At 52.9% G+C, this 13,509-nt stretch overlaps 1 protein-coding gene across 1 annotated transcript in view; it reads right to left on the bottom strand.

Moving 5' to 3' along the window:
• ALPK1 (alpha kinase 1) overlaps window positions 1-8,577 on the bottom strand; it is a 66,529-nt gene extending 57,952 nt beyond the window's left edge. Inside the window, exon 1 of the mRNA XM_079770830.1 lies at window positions 8,450-8,577. The gene's annotated coding sequence lies outside the window, so the exon portion shown is untranslated. The remainder of the gene's footprint in view (window positions 1-8,449) is intronic.
• Between the last annotated feature and the right edge of the window lie 4,932 nt (window positions 8,578-13,509).

Raw genomic sequence — 13,509 nt, 5'->3', positions numbered from 1 at the left:
CTGTGGCCCAGGGCGCTGTGTGCACAGTGGTCACGGAGACGCTGTGGCCCAGGGCGCTGTGTGCACAGTGGTCACGGAGACCCTGTGGCCCAGGGCGCTGTGTGCACAGTGGTCACGGAGACCGTATGGCCCAGGGCGCTGTGTGCACCGTGGTCACGGAGACCGTATGGCCCAGGGCGCTGTGTGCACAGTGGTCATGGAGACACTGTGGCCCAGGGCGCTGTGTGCACAGTGGTCACGGAGACCGTATGGCCCAGGAGACCCTGTGGCTCAGGGCGCTGTGTGCACAGTGGTCACGGAGACCCTGTGGCCCAGGGCGCTGTGTGCACAGTGGCCACGGAGACCCTGTGGCCCAGGGCGCTGTGTGCACAGTGGTCACGGAGACCCTGTGGCCCAGGGCGCTGTGTGCACAGTGGCCACGGAGACCCTGTGGCCCGGGGCGCTGTGTGCTCCGTGGTCGCAGGTCTGAGCTCTGGGAAGACGGCCCAGTGCAGCCAGAGCCGAGCAGAGCCGTGGAGCCTCTGGGACAAACACCTCTTCCTTGAGGAAAGCCCCTGCTTTGTGCTGGGCCTGGGAGAGACCGGTGTCTGTGGGACATGGCCTGAGCCTGAGCCTGCGCCGCCTTCCAGGCTTCTATTGGCAACGCCTCCTCCTGCGGAAGTACCGAAGGCTCCGTTCACCCGCAGCAGCACACACAGCCGCGCCCTGAGGGTGCGCTGGGCACTCCCACGGTTCGCACCGCAGCCCGGAGCCGCTGGGGGTGCGCGGAGGCGGTCCCGGCCCAGAGAAAAGTATCTGCGCCAAATCAGTAGCCAATGCCTGGCGTGGTTTCCACCCAGGACACATCGCAGGAAAGATGGGGCCTCCCCCCACCCCCTTCCTGAGAGCACAGCCTCACAGCCCGCACGCACGGCCCCAGTCATCCCGCCTCCCTGTCCCTCTGCGCCACGTAGGCTGTTGGGTGGTGGTGCCCTTAGAGTCCAGTCCGTGAGTGACATGCACAGGGCGGGGCAAAGTAGGTTACAGTGGTTCCCATGGAGAAGAATACAGCAACCAACAAATAGTAACACTCAGTGGTGAGCGTCCACCTATGGACTTGGAGGTCACAGTTCAATGCCCGGTCTGGGCGTATGGATCGTGCAGGAGGCAGCGATCCATGATTGTCTTATCACTGATGTTTCTCTCTCTCTCCCTCTCCCTTCCTCTCTGAAATCAATGAAAATACATAAGAAAAGAGTAAACGCCATTCTGTGTACTCACTCCTGTAAGCCTGCCCTGCCCTGCCCTGCCCTGCCCTGCCCTGTGTGCAGCTTGTACAAAACTGTGATGGAGTCTCTCCTTTCTCTCAGGTAAGTGTCCGAGCAACAGCTTCTTTCCAGGATGAAGCTGCGGGGACAAGGGCGCATCCCCGGGCGGGCGCCCCTGCTGCAGGGGGACCGGCCGCCAGGAAGCTCGGGCTCTGACCGTCCCTGCCTCTCAGCTGCCTTCTGAGCGGCTCCTGGTCAGTGCTGCTCACGGCAGCCTTCCTCCCGGCTCCTCGTTTTTATCACGCGTGTTACTCGACGCCCTTCCACACACACTGAGGTTCCCCTGTGCGTGAACGAAACACACCTGCCTGGAGCCCAGCAGCTCGGCCACACGACCCACTCCCTCACCGGGTTTCCCCAGCCCCCACGTGACGTGCCGCCCCCCCTCCTGTTGCCGCTGTCTGGGCCGTCCCTGCAAGGCCCTGCCGTGCCCCCTGTCGGCTCCTCCCGCCCTCCGGCCACCCTTCATGGGCGGGTCCCTTTGAGTCCAAGCGCACGCCCAGCTGAGGTCTGACGATCTTACACTCCTGGTAACGGCTCCAGTGGCCACATCTTAGGTGGCCTCTCCCCCGAAGGCAGAGCTGCCCGTCCTCGAGCTGGACATGGTGCCGCGATGAGGACGAGGCCCGGCAGGGCGGTGCGCCCGAGGCCAGCCCAGGCCAGGGCGCCGAGGCCGGGGCGGGAGTGAGCGTGCGGCCACGGGTCCCCTTCAGGCTTGTCCACGCGGCCCGTCCTCTCCTCGGAGGAGGTTTGTGTGAGTCAGGTGCTGCCCTCACTCGTGCTCGGCTTTTCTTCTTCTTCCCCCCAACCTGGTCTTCCCTCCGTCCTGCCTGCTGCTCCCCCAGCACATGTGTTGAGTCTCTAACTCTCCGCTCTGCGGGAGCAGCTAGTCTGTGCGGGACACGCTCCGCTGAAGGAGCAGCAGCTGAGCCGCTGGAGTGGGAGCCCGCGCTGCGGGAGGCCGCTGTGCGGAGGGGGCCAGCCCGGAGCTGAATGGGGCACAGCCGGCCAGGTGGCCCTCGCCTGAGCGCAGCCGGGAGCGCCCGGGGACAGCGACCTGCTGGACAGCGCAGCGAGCAGGTCCACAGGGTCGCAGCCCCTCGCCGGTCTTCAGGACAGAAGGAACCATGCGACCTCCTGGGCCGCCCGTGACCACGCACAGCCCAGCTGTAGCCCCGATTTCCCACGCCCCGTGCTGCGGAAGGCTGTGGTCTGGGAGTGAAACTCCCACCCCAAGTAGCATTTTAAGAAAAAACACGTTTTTCAAAGGAGGACAGAGATCCCAGGCTCCCGAGCGCCTGCGCGGTGCCCAGAAGCCGTCAGCCAGGGAAGCGCAGTGGGTACAGGGGAACCCGTCCCTAGAGCGCGTCTGGGTTGGCGATGGGTGAGCACGGGGAGGTGATTATTTATGTAGATTGAAAGGTGGGGGTGCTTGGGGGGGTGCCGAGATGGCGGCGGGTTAGTGGAAGCCCCACTGACCCTCTCCCGGCGCCTTGCTGACGTCACAGGGTAACTTGTGTCTCCACTCCCAAAGGTCATTGCTGGTTACAAGACAACTCACGTCTGCATTTACATTAATTTAATAATCTAAGGTCTGAAAGCCACGCAGAGTTGTGTGCGTGCGTGCGTGTGTGTGTGTGTGTGTGTGTGTGTGTAAATTGATTTCAGAGAGAGAGGGAGAGAGAGAGAGAAAAACATCAATGATGAGAGACAATCATGGATCGCCTGCCTCCTGCACGCCCTCAACTGAGGATTCAGCCCGAAACCTAGGTGTATGCCCTTGACCAGATCAAACCTGGGACCCTTCAGTCCCCAGGCCGATGCTCTATCCACTGAGCCACACTGCCCAGGGCAGGACGAGCAGTCTTAATCTCATGTGCCGCTGGCCTGGTGCTAACTGAGTCCTCAGCTGGGGTCAGGCTGGGCACCCTCACGCCGTACCTGCGGCACCGGAGGCTCAGGGCCAGCAGCTCAGCCAGGACGTCGGAGCGTCAGGCGGGGTTTGGGTCTGGCAGATCTGTCTCCCTGCAGACCTGCGTGCGGACAAACCCACCACTGCCCCCAGTGCTTCGTTTCCTCATCCTCAAACCTGGATGCTTGCCCGTGGCCGTTCCCTGACCGCCCGCCCACCTGTGAGGTTGCTGCCTGACCCGCTGCTGCCGGGGGAGGGAACGGCCTTTCCCCTCGGGCCCCGCACACGGCACGGCGGCCCAGAGCCCGGAGCCCCCGCGGCTCCGCGTCCGCCGAGCTCAGAGTCCAGTGGAGCTGACTGCGCCTCCTCGTCGAGCGCTGAGCTTGGAAGTGTCTCCTGCCACCGCTGACCCTCCGTACAGCCACGTTCCACCAGCAATGCCCAGGCCGCCCTCTCCCCAAAGGATCTCCAGGTTGGAGCTTGTCCTGTTTACTCCAGAGGCTGCCTTTTCAGAAGACTATCAAGCCCTGGCCAGTTCGTTCAGTGGTGAGAGCATCAGCCGGCAGACTGAAGGGTCACGGGTCCCATTCCCGGTCAAGGGCACTGCAGGCTCCATCCTCAGCAACCAACCCAGGTGTGTCTCTCACATCAATTTCTCTCTCTCCTCCCCCCCCTTCCACTCTCTCTAAACATCAATGGGAAAATGTCCTCGGGTGACGATTTAAAAAAAGATAAAAAGAGAAGACCATCAAGTGTTCTTTTTGGAGGTGATTTGTTTATTGTCAGTTGAGTCCTATTTTCAATTTCACTGAATTTCCAACTTTAGGGTTGAACCCAAACTGATTTATTGGGGGCCCTGAAGTAGACTGCTTTCCATTTTCCCTCAGTTGAAGGTAATGGTGAGTTGTTTTGTGCGTTTTTTTAATATATTTTATTGATTTTTTACAGAGAGGAAGGGAGTGGGATAGAGTTAGAAACATCAATGAGAGAGAAACATCGATCAGCTGCCTCCTGCACACGCCCCACTGGGGATGTGCCCGCAACCAAGGTACATGCCCTTGACCGGTGTGTAGTGGGAATCGAACCTGGGACCCCTTCAGTCCGCAGGCTGACGCTCTATCCACTGAGCCACACCGGTTAGGGCAATGGTGAGTTTTTTTAAATGTGTGTCTCTCGGGCTATAGTATAAACAGCAATAGGCCAGGGACTGCGTCTGCCTTGCTCCCTTTTCTAAACCTGGAGTATTTGGAATCTGGAGTAGTTCCTAGCACAGCTGAGGCTCTAAAAACATGTGTTGTTCAATGCACACGAAAGGAGACACTGGCTGAACCTGGGCACCCTCTCTTATTTGCTTAATCCTACGCATTCGCACTGTTTACTGTCTATTTGATAAGTTGGAAAACTCCCTTTTACTCCAGCAGTATCTCTACTGTCCACAGATGAGGTGCTTTCATTGTCTCCGTAAGCATTAAGCTCTCGGTCTAAGTGACAATTGCATCCTCTCATCTTTTACCTTCAAACTGATGCAAAGTTTTCAGTCCTCATCTATCTTAGCAGACATTTCCACACATTGATTACCTGATTGCATTACAAGGACATCGTCGGATCTTCTGGAAGCCCTGTGACTGTGATTACGTCATAGTCTCTGGCTCAGAAAGTGAGTGAGTTAAATAGGGTGTCTGCCCGACAAATGTTTGCGTCATTCGCATCAGGGTCTTCCTCACTTTCCTGCAACCTAAGAGCCTGTGATCTGTCCTTCTTCCCAGCGCCTCTCTGCCGCCCTCTCCTGGTGGCTCATAGCAGCACAGGCCAAAACCCTTGCTGTATATGCTTAAGGTACTTATTAGGGAAAACAAGTGTTTTGTTTTCAGAAGAAAGATCTAAATAAATTACAAGACTTAGTAATGACCAAAGGAAATGTAGAACTTCTGTGAAACGTTGAAATTGACAATAAACAAAACAAAACAAAACATACCCTCAGGTGAGGATTAAAAAAAAGAAAATAAAACAAAACAAAAACACATTGAAATAGTGATGCATATTATTTGCCTGACCAGTAAATTGAACTCTATTTCAGTAAAAATACATGAATCTTTTTGGAATTCACTCTAGAAAAAAAAATTCACTAATCTATTATCTCAAAATCGGTGATGTTTCCATGTAACAATGATAAAAATTACACGTAGCCATCTATGGCATGTTCGCTAACCAAATCAGTACCACAATGAATTCAACCTTTACGTCCTGCCCGTCCGTGAATCTCCTGCCCGTGACCTATTCATTCCCAACCACACAGGAAGGTCTCTAGAGTCCCTTCCGATGCACAGAGTCTACGACACTCTCTTCCACCCTCCTGAAATTCAGTGGGACATACTGAGGACTGGGTCAGCCTCGTGTGATCTGCATAGATGCCGCAGGACTTAAAAACAGCAGCATTTGTTATGACCAAGTCCTGGCACGAGGTCCTCCATGCGAAAGCTCATTTGATTTTTGTAGAAGCCACACGGGATAGTTACCTCCTGACCCTCCTGTTGGGGTGAGAACACTGAGCTCAGGGGTCAGGCCCTGTCAGGTCCCACTGCCAAGGAGCAGAGGTGATTCAGACAGGGCAGCAGAGCACACGCCCCCGGGCCCCCCCACACACGGGATAGGGCGCCTGGAACAGGTGTTGTGTTCCACAGACAGGAAGAGGGTCTGAAGGGTCGGCAGCCAGACGCAGGGGGAAGTCAGGGTGTGTAGTGGGACAGAGACCCGTCCAGCATGAAGACTGCAGAGAGAGAGAGAGGTGAAGTCCACAAAGTAGCCTTTGGTTTAGATAAGGTGAGCAGAAGTCACTTTCCCGAGTGGAAATATATTTAAAGAATGTGCCCCAAGGAGAGTGAGGAAGGAGAGGGGCTCCGCCCATCTGCCCAAGAGGGGAGGGCAGTTAGGGGCAATCGGGCCAGCAGGGGAGCAGTTAGGTGTCGATCAGGCTGGCAGGGGAGGGCAGTTAGGGGCAATCGGGCTGGCAGGGAGGACAGTTGGGGGCGATCGGGCCGGCAGGGGAGCAGTTAGGCATTGATCATGCTGGCAGGGGAGTGGTTAGGGGTGATCAGGCTGGCAGGCAGGCAAGCGGGTTGGGAGCCAGCAGTCCCGGATTATGAGAAGGATCGGGCCTAAACCGGCAGTCGGACATCCCCCGAGGGGTCCCAGATTGGAGAGGGTGCAGGCTGGACTGAGGAACACCCACCCCCCCAGTACACAAATTTCATGCACCGGGACTCTAGTAGTGATATAAACAGCCAATCACAGTATATAGACAATGACCTGGGTTCAGGTTCACATACCGACATAGACATAGGTGATAGAGGAGAGAGAGATGGGGGGAGAGAGAGATAGAAATGAGAGAGATAGTAATGAGAAAGAGAGATAGTAACGAGAGAGAGAGAGAGAGAGATATGAGAGAGAGAGTAATGAGAGAGAGAGTAATGAGAGAGAGTAATGAGAGAGAGAGAGAGAGAGGGAGGGAGATAGAGAGAGAGAAGCAGAGGGAGAGAAATAGCCTGCCACTGTAACATGCCATCCACTTCAGAAGATCTGTGAGTTACACCTTTCCCGTTTCACGTGAGTAGCTGTAAGAATCCTAGCTGAAGCTCTGGCCAGTTTTGCTCAGTGGATAGAGCACCGGCCTGCAGACTGAAGGGTCCCAGGTTTGATTCCGGTTGCGGGCTTGATCCCCAGTGTGGGGCGTGCGGAAGGCAGCCAATCAATGATTCTCTCTCATCATTGATGTTTGTCTCTCTCCCTCTCCCTTCCTCTCTGAAATCAATAACAATATATTTTAAAAAGAGTGACAGCTGGGTCTGTGAGCACCTTTGTGTGGATGCTGTCTCACTCCCGCCGCGCCCACGGGAGCCGCCGTTTGCTCACCTTTCCTCTCTGTCAGGCCTGCAGTTCTTTCTCCTTACACACCTCGTGACGAGACTGTGATTTTCTCCAGATCCACAACCATCTCCTCCCTAGAACGGATTCCCGAGAGGAAATGACCAACACGAGCGTGTTGGCGGCCGTTGGCACGTAGCATGATCGTTATGGCCTTGACCTCGGTGCTCCTTGAGGTCCAGAGAGCCGTCCGACCGGCAGGAAGGAGCGGGGTCCCTGGGACAAGCGCCTGCTCTGTGCCTCATTTCACAGTGTTGGCGGCGTCTGCACCTCCGATTTTGTGACAATTTGTAATGAGATACAAAGCAGCACAGCCGAGTGAACTTTGCTAAAACAGTTATCTACAAACTAGAAGCCCTGTGCATGGATTCATGCACCAGTGGGGTCCCTCAGCCTGGCCTGTGGGGATTGGGCCGAAACCGGCTCTCCAACATCCCCCGAGGGGTCCCAGATTGCGAGAGGGCCCAGGCCAGGCTGAGGGACCCCACTGCTACACAATCGGGGCCGGGGAGGGATCGCGGGAGGGCTCCAGGGCACGTCCAGCCTTCTCGCCCAGTTCTGGTCAGCTGGACCCCAGCAGCCAAGCTAACCTACTGGTCGGAGCGTCTGCCCCCTGGTGGTACTTGAACTGACTTGCTAATATAAGGTGCTTTTGTCTCCTACTTTTTTCAGACTTTGCTCTAAAACATTGTTCCTAGATACAAACAGTAGATATGCAGGAGATAAATATTTCTATTTGATTTCATCGAGAAATTGAAGTATCTATATATATACTGCATGTCATAGCAACTGGTCGAAAGGTCTGGCACAGCATATTAGGCTTTAATTATATAGGATATGTCGCATGTCTATAATCAAGAAACCCAACAGACTGTGTTATCAACTAAGCTCTGTAACCCAGGACCAGCGGAACTCAAGACCCCACCCGCCCTGGCCAGAGACACCCGCCTCCCACACCAGAGCCCACACCTCAGCCCTCCCCGGGCGCCTCCCGGCCGCTCCCGCCGCACGTCCCCGCCCGGTATCCTGTCCCCATGTCCCTGTCCGCACATCCCCGCCCGGTATCTCTCCGTTCCCTGCACAGGGACAGCGAACTGGCTCAACGGCCTTCAGGGCAACCACAGCCAGGACGCCCCATGCTATGCACGGAGTGTAACTTAATTCACATGAAACCAAGCACATAATGCAACGTTTCAAAGTCTGGAGGGAGCCGCCTGCCATCAGTAGTTTGTGTATCACACACTCGTGCCTCTTTTCTCTGCACCCACATCTGCCGAGCTCCGTTTGACGTGCGAAGGCCGGTACTCACCTTTCCGCCCTCGCAGGAGACGGAGAGCACCCCGAACGTTCGCCCCGTGGCCTGGCCTCCGGGAAACGCTGTTTCTCAGAAACGGCCTCCGTTTCAGGAAGAGGAAACGGAAAGAAAGCAAAGCCGGCCACAGTCTCTGGATTGTGCAACGCTCGGCCGTTTGGCACCGTTGGACACACCCTGTGGAAGCCCTCAGTGCAGGGTATTCTGGGAGTTGTATTACTACAGAAAATCCCTTCTGTTAAAGAAAAGTGCAAGAAAACTCCTTATTTGGACTTAAACTAGAGAACCGTCCCCTGGGAGCCAAGGAGTGTCAGTGAGGAACCATGTTCTGATGCATCATCAGAAGACGGAGCCATGCGGCCCTGGCCAGTGTGCTCAGTGGATGGAGCGTTGGCCTGCGGACTGAAGGGTCCCGGGTTCGATTTCGGTCAAGCGCATGTACCTCAGTTCCAGTCTCCTACCCGGCCTGGGTCCTGGTCAGGGCTCGTGCAGGAGGCAACCAGTCGATGTGTCTCTCTCACATCGATGTTTCTCTCTGTCTTTCCCTCTCTCTTCCATTCTCTCCAAAAATCAATGGGAAATGTCCGAGGGTGAGGGTTAACAAAAAAAACCAAAAACAAAAGACAGACCCTGAGCAGGCTCCTCGGGCCTCCCCGCTTCAGAACACGATGGAGTCAGCGTGCAGGCCGGAGCGCGATGGCACAGGACACACGAGCTACCGGGTTTGTCTGAACTGAACGATGAAGCCAGGGTTTTTCTTATGAAAAATCTCACTGAACTGACTAGACGGGGAGGACTGACGGGGTTACATGGTGGGCGTGGTCCCCAGTCCAACCGTCTGAATCTGCAGCTCCACATTTTGACAAAAAAAGGAGAAGTGCATGGAAATATTTTTATAAGTTTAACACATTTTATTGGAAAAGTTGTTTGTTATTAGGGGGCAGGCTTACTCCACAGAGAGCCGCTCCAGGTCCCCATCGAGAGAGAATCTACCCGGAGGCCTCAGGCAGAACATCAGCAGCTTCCAGGGGTGCCTTTCAGGGTGCGTCTCGACGGATTGGTCGGGGCCAGGGCAGGGTCACTAGTTCTGAGGTCAGCCGTCCCTCGTCTGGCTTCGCTGCTTTTCTGGGCCTGGAGCTGAGACACAACTGAGGCCCGGATGGGTTTGATGTGGGTCAGAACCTCATGTCCTGGGGCTTGATGATTAAGGACTACCCTCCACCCCCTTGTTTGTTCCACCCTAAGGGGTCTCACCCACAGGACTAGCAACAAGCCAGGGAGGAAAGGTCAGGGCAGGATCTGAACCCCATGACCAGTGAGGTGAAAGGTCAGGACAGGGTCTGAACCCCATGACAGTGATGTGAAAGGTCAGGGGAGGGTCTAACCCCATGACAGTGATGTGAAAGGTCAGGGGAGGGTCTAACCCCGTGACCAGTGATGTGAAAGGTCAGGGGAGGGTCTAACCCCATGATCAGTGATGTGAAAGGTCAGGGGAGGGTCTAACCCCATGATCAGTGATGTGAAAGGTCAGGGGAGGGTCTAACCCGGTGACAGTGATGTGAAAGGTCAGGGAGGGTCTAACCCCATGACAGTGATGTGAAAGGTCAGGGGAGGGTCTAACCCCATGATCAGTGATGTGAAAGGTCAGGGGAGGGTCTAACCCCATGATCAGTGATGTGAAAGGTCAGGGGAGGGTCTAACCCCGTGACAGTGATGTGAAAGGTCAGGGGAGGGTCTAACCCCATGATCAGTGATGTGAAAGGTCAGGGGAGGGTCTAACCCCATGATCAGTGATGTGAAAGGTCAGGGAGGGTCTAACCCCGTGACAGTGATGTGAAAGGTCAGGGGAGGGTCTAACCCCGTGACCAGTGATGTGAAAGGTCAGGGGAGGGTCTAACCCCGTGACAGTGATGTGAAAGGTCAGGGGAGGGTCTAACCCCGTGACAGTGATGTGAAAGGTCAGGGAGGGTCTAACCCCGTGACAGTGATGTGAAAGGTCAGGGAGGGTCTAACCCCGTGACAGTGATGTGAAAGGTCAGGGAGGGTCTAACCCCGTGACAGTGATGTGAAAGGTCAGGGAGGGTCTAACCCCGTGACAGTGATGTGAAAGGTCAGGGAGGGTCTAACCCCGTGACAGTGATGTGAAAGGTCAGGGGAGGGAAGGTCACCATGGGGGTGAGGTCCTTGTTTTCCCAGTTTTGCCTGTTGCTAGGCACCGGGCTCTCCACCTGGTGACGGCTGTACCTGGTCCACGCTCTTGCTCTGCTCGCCCGTGGCTAACTGCCCACCACACCCCCTCCAGGGTCTTTACTGCACGGAGCGTTATTGACGTCCACAGTGTTTTCCGGTGGAGCCTCCGGTGGAGGAGGAGGGTTGCTCTGTGGAAACGAGATACGTCTTGGGAACGCTTTGTGGTACATTCCCCCAGCGACTCTAAGAACGGGGACGGATCCTATGGCAACTCCGATGGTTTCCAATTCTGCCTCCAAACAAAAGAAAGAAGGAAGTATGCGAGCGGATGGGTAAACACTGAAGCACTACAGCCTCTACTCAGTACACCACTTAACTTTTTTTATAATAGTGCACTTTGTAACTCTTTAAAAAGTATATGTTCGTTATTGATTTCAAAGAGGAAGGAAGAGAGAGAGAGAAGAAACATCAATCATGAAAGAGAATCATGGATTGGCTGCCTCCTGCACTGGGGATCAAGCCCACAACCCAGGCATGTGTCCTGACCGGGAATCAAACCGTGACCTCCTGGTTCATAGGTCGATGCTCAACCGCTGAGCCACACAGGCTGGGCACTTTGTAATTCTTAACACATGTCCTTAGAAGTTAAAATAACCAAATGGCATTGCTGTAACAAAACTCTCTCCATCAATTTATGTGAAGTCTGTATGTGTGTCTGTGGATGGTGTTTTATTTTAGCTGCCAATAACATTCATCCAGGAAGTAATTTCTTTAAACCCCCTAAATCTCATTAAGAAAGAAATACAGCCCTAACCGGTTTGGCTCAGTGGATAGAGCCTCAGCCTGGAGACTGCAGGGTCCCAGGTTCAATTCCGGTCAAGGCCATGTACCTTGGTTGCAGGCACATCCCCAGTAGGGGGCGTGCAGGAGGCAGTTGATGGATGTTTCTCTCTTATCGATGTTTCTAACTCTCTATCCCTCTCCCTTCCTCTCTGTAAAAATCAATAAAATATATTTTTAAAAAAAGAAATACATTTTTCATAAATAGTTATTCATAAAAATATGTAATTTATTTCTGTCTTTCAATTATGAATTTATAATACTTGTATAAGTCAGTATTTTAAAATTTTAATACTTAAAAGCTAGTGGAAATAAAAATGTTTCATTTCAATGTCCACATGTTTTTAAGTAAAAAAAATATGGTAAATGCCCTAACCGGTTTGGCTCAGTGGATAGAGCGTTGGCCTGCGGACTGAAGGGTCCCAGGTTCAATTCCGGTCAAGGCCATGTACCTTGGTTGCGGGCACATCCCCAGTAGGAGGTGTGCAGGAGGCGGCTGATTGATGTGTCTCTCTTATCGATGTTTCTAACTCTCTATCCCTCTCCCTTCGTCTCTGTAAAAAATCAATAAAATATTTTTAAAAATATGGTAAAAAACAACAACTTACAAGCATTTAATCTACATAATATCATGAGAAAATTCTATGGTGAAAGTGGAACGAAAATAGAAGGTTAAGGAGATAAAGAAATAATAGGCCCAATTGTTAAACTTTTACGTGTACAAGAATTTGTACAGATATTGTATGACTGGGCAGCAAATCACTATCATATATAACTTCCTTTGGATACATTTAAAAGTTACTAAGCAACTGAATTAGATCCTTTGCAACTATTTAAACATGAGAAAAGGTAAATAATAACTTTTAAAATGTGTGAGTTATTGGTTTTGTAAAATTCTGTTTGGTGAGCAAAAATGTTAGACATTCAGGGTTTTGGAGTGGGGCTGAATGTTCTATGGCCTCACAGAGGATCCTGGGAAGGGAGGGGAAAGAGCGCTGGTACTGCCATCGTCCTTACTGGGAAATGCAATAAGGAGACGGTTACCTTTCTTACCATCTGGACAACGGGCGGTCGAGCCTCTTCCAGCAGAGCAGCCTGGGAGAGCCCCCAGACTCATGGAAACCCAAAGAAAGAATGTCTCCCTTAGAATCACAGTGCTGAGCTCTAGACATATCTCAAAGCCATGCTGGAATAAGTAATTGAGATGCACACGCATAAAAGAAGTACATTGTGACCACTGAGAAAACATGGTTGCATGCCCGACCAGTGTGGCTCAGTGGTTGAGCATCGACCTATGAACCAGGGGGTCATGGTTTCATTCCCAGTCAGGGCACATGCCCAGGTTTCAGGCTCCATCCCCAGTAGAGGGCGTGCAGGAGGCAGCTGATCAATGATTGTCTTTCAACATTGATGTTTCTATCTCTCCCTCTCCCTTCCTCTTTCAGAAATCAATAAAAATATATTTAAATAAAAAATAAAACATGGTTGCATCATCATATTCATTTTTATTTTCTAGGCTTTATCATCTCAAATATAAATTGCTGAAACAAGCTGATATTATTCATTCCTGTTGAGAGCATTTATTTTGTGCCAAGTGCTACATGGATTCAGACTGACCACAAAAGTAATACTTTTGAAGAAACCACAGTGACGGGTGGGTCATGGAGACACAGCTAGAAATTAGCTAGAAAATGGCGTGAGCTCATAATATCAGGGCTTTGTGTTTCACTCGAAGGATTTAGGATTTGAGGCTTTTATCTCGAAAACACTGGGGAAATAGAAAATATTAAGGAATATGATTGCAAGGACAGGAAAAAAGGCCTTTCTTTTTCCTTGCTGTAGCCTTCCACAATTTATGAGAAGCTCCTGGTAATTAAAACCCAAGATTGTTGGCTCCTCTGATTCCAACAACCCCTCTGTTCAAACTGCAAGGTAAGCTACTCTCAAGGCTGCATTCTTGCACCCCCCTCCTCCCCTCCCTGCTGTTTTCACAACTCAGGGCTAACTCACACCAAGGAATCTCTCAT

Source organism: Cnephaeus nilssonii (genome assembly GCF_951640355.1).
Source record: "Cnephaeus nilssonii genome assembly, chromosome: 5".
Taxonomy (NCBI): Eukaryota; Metazoa; Chordata; class Mammalia; order Chiroptera; family Vespertilionidae; genus Cnephaeus; species Cnephaeus nilssonii.
This window is presented reverse-complemented; position numbering and strand designations above follow the sequence as displayed.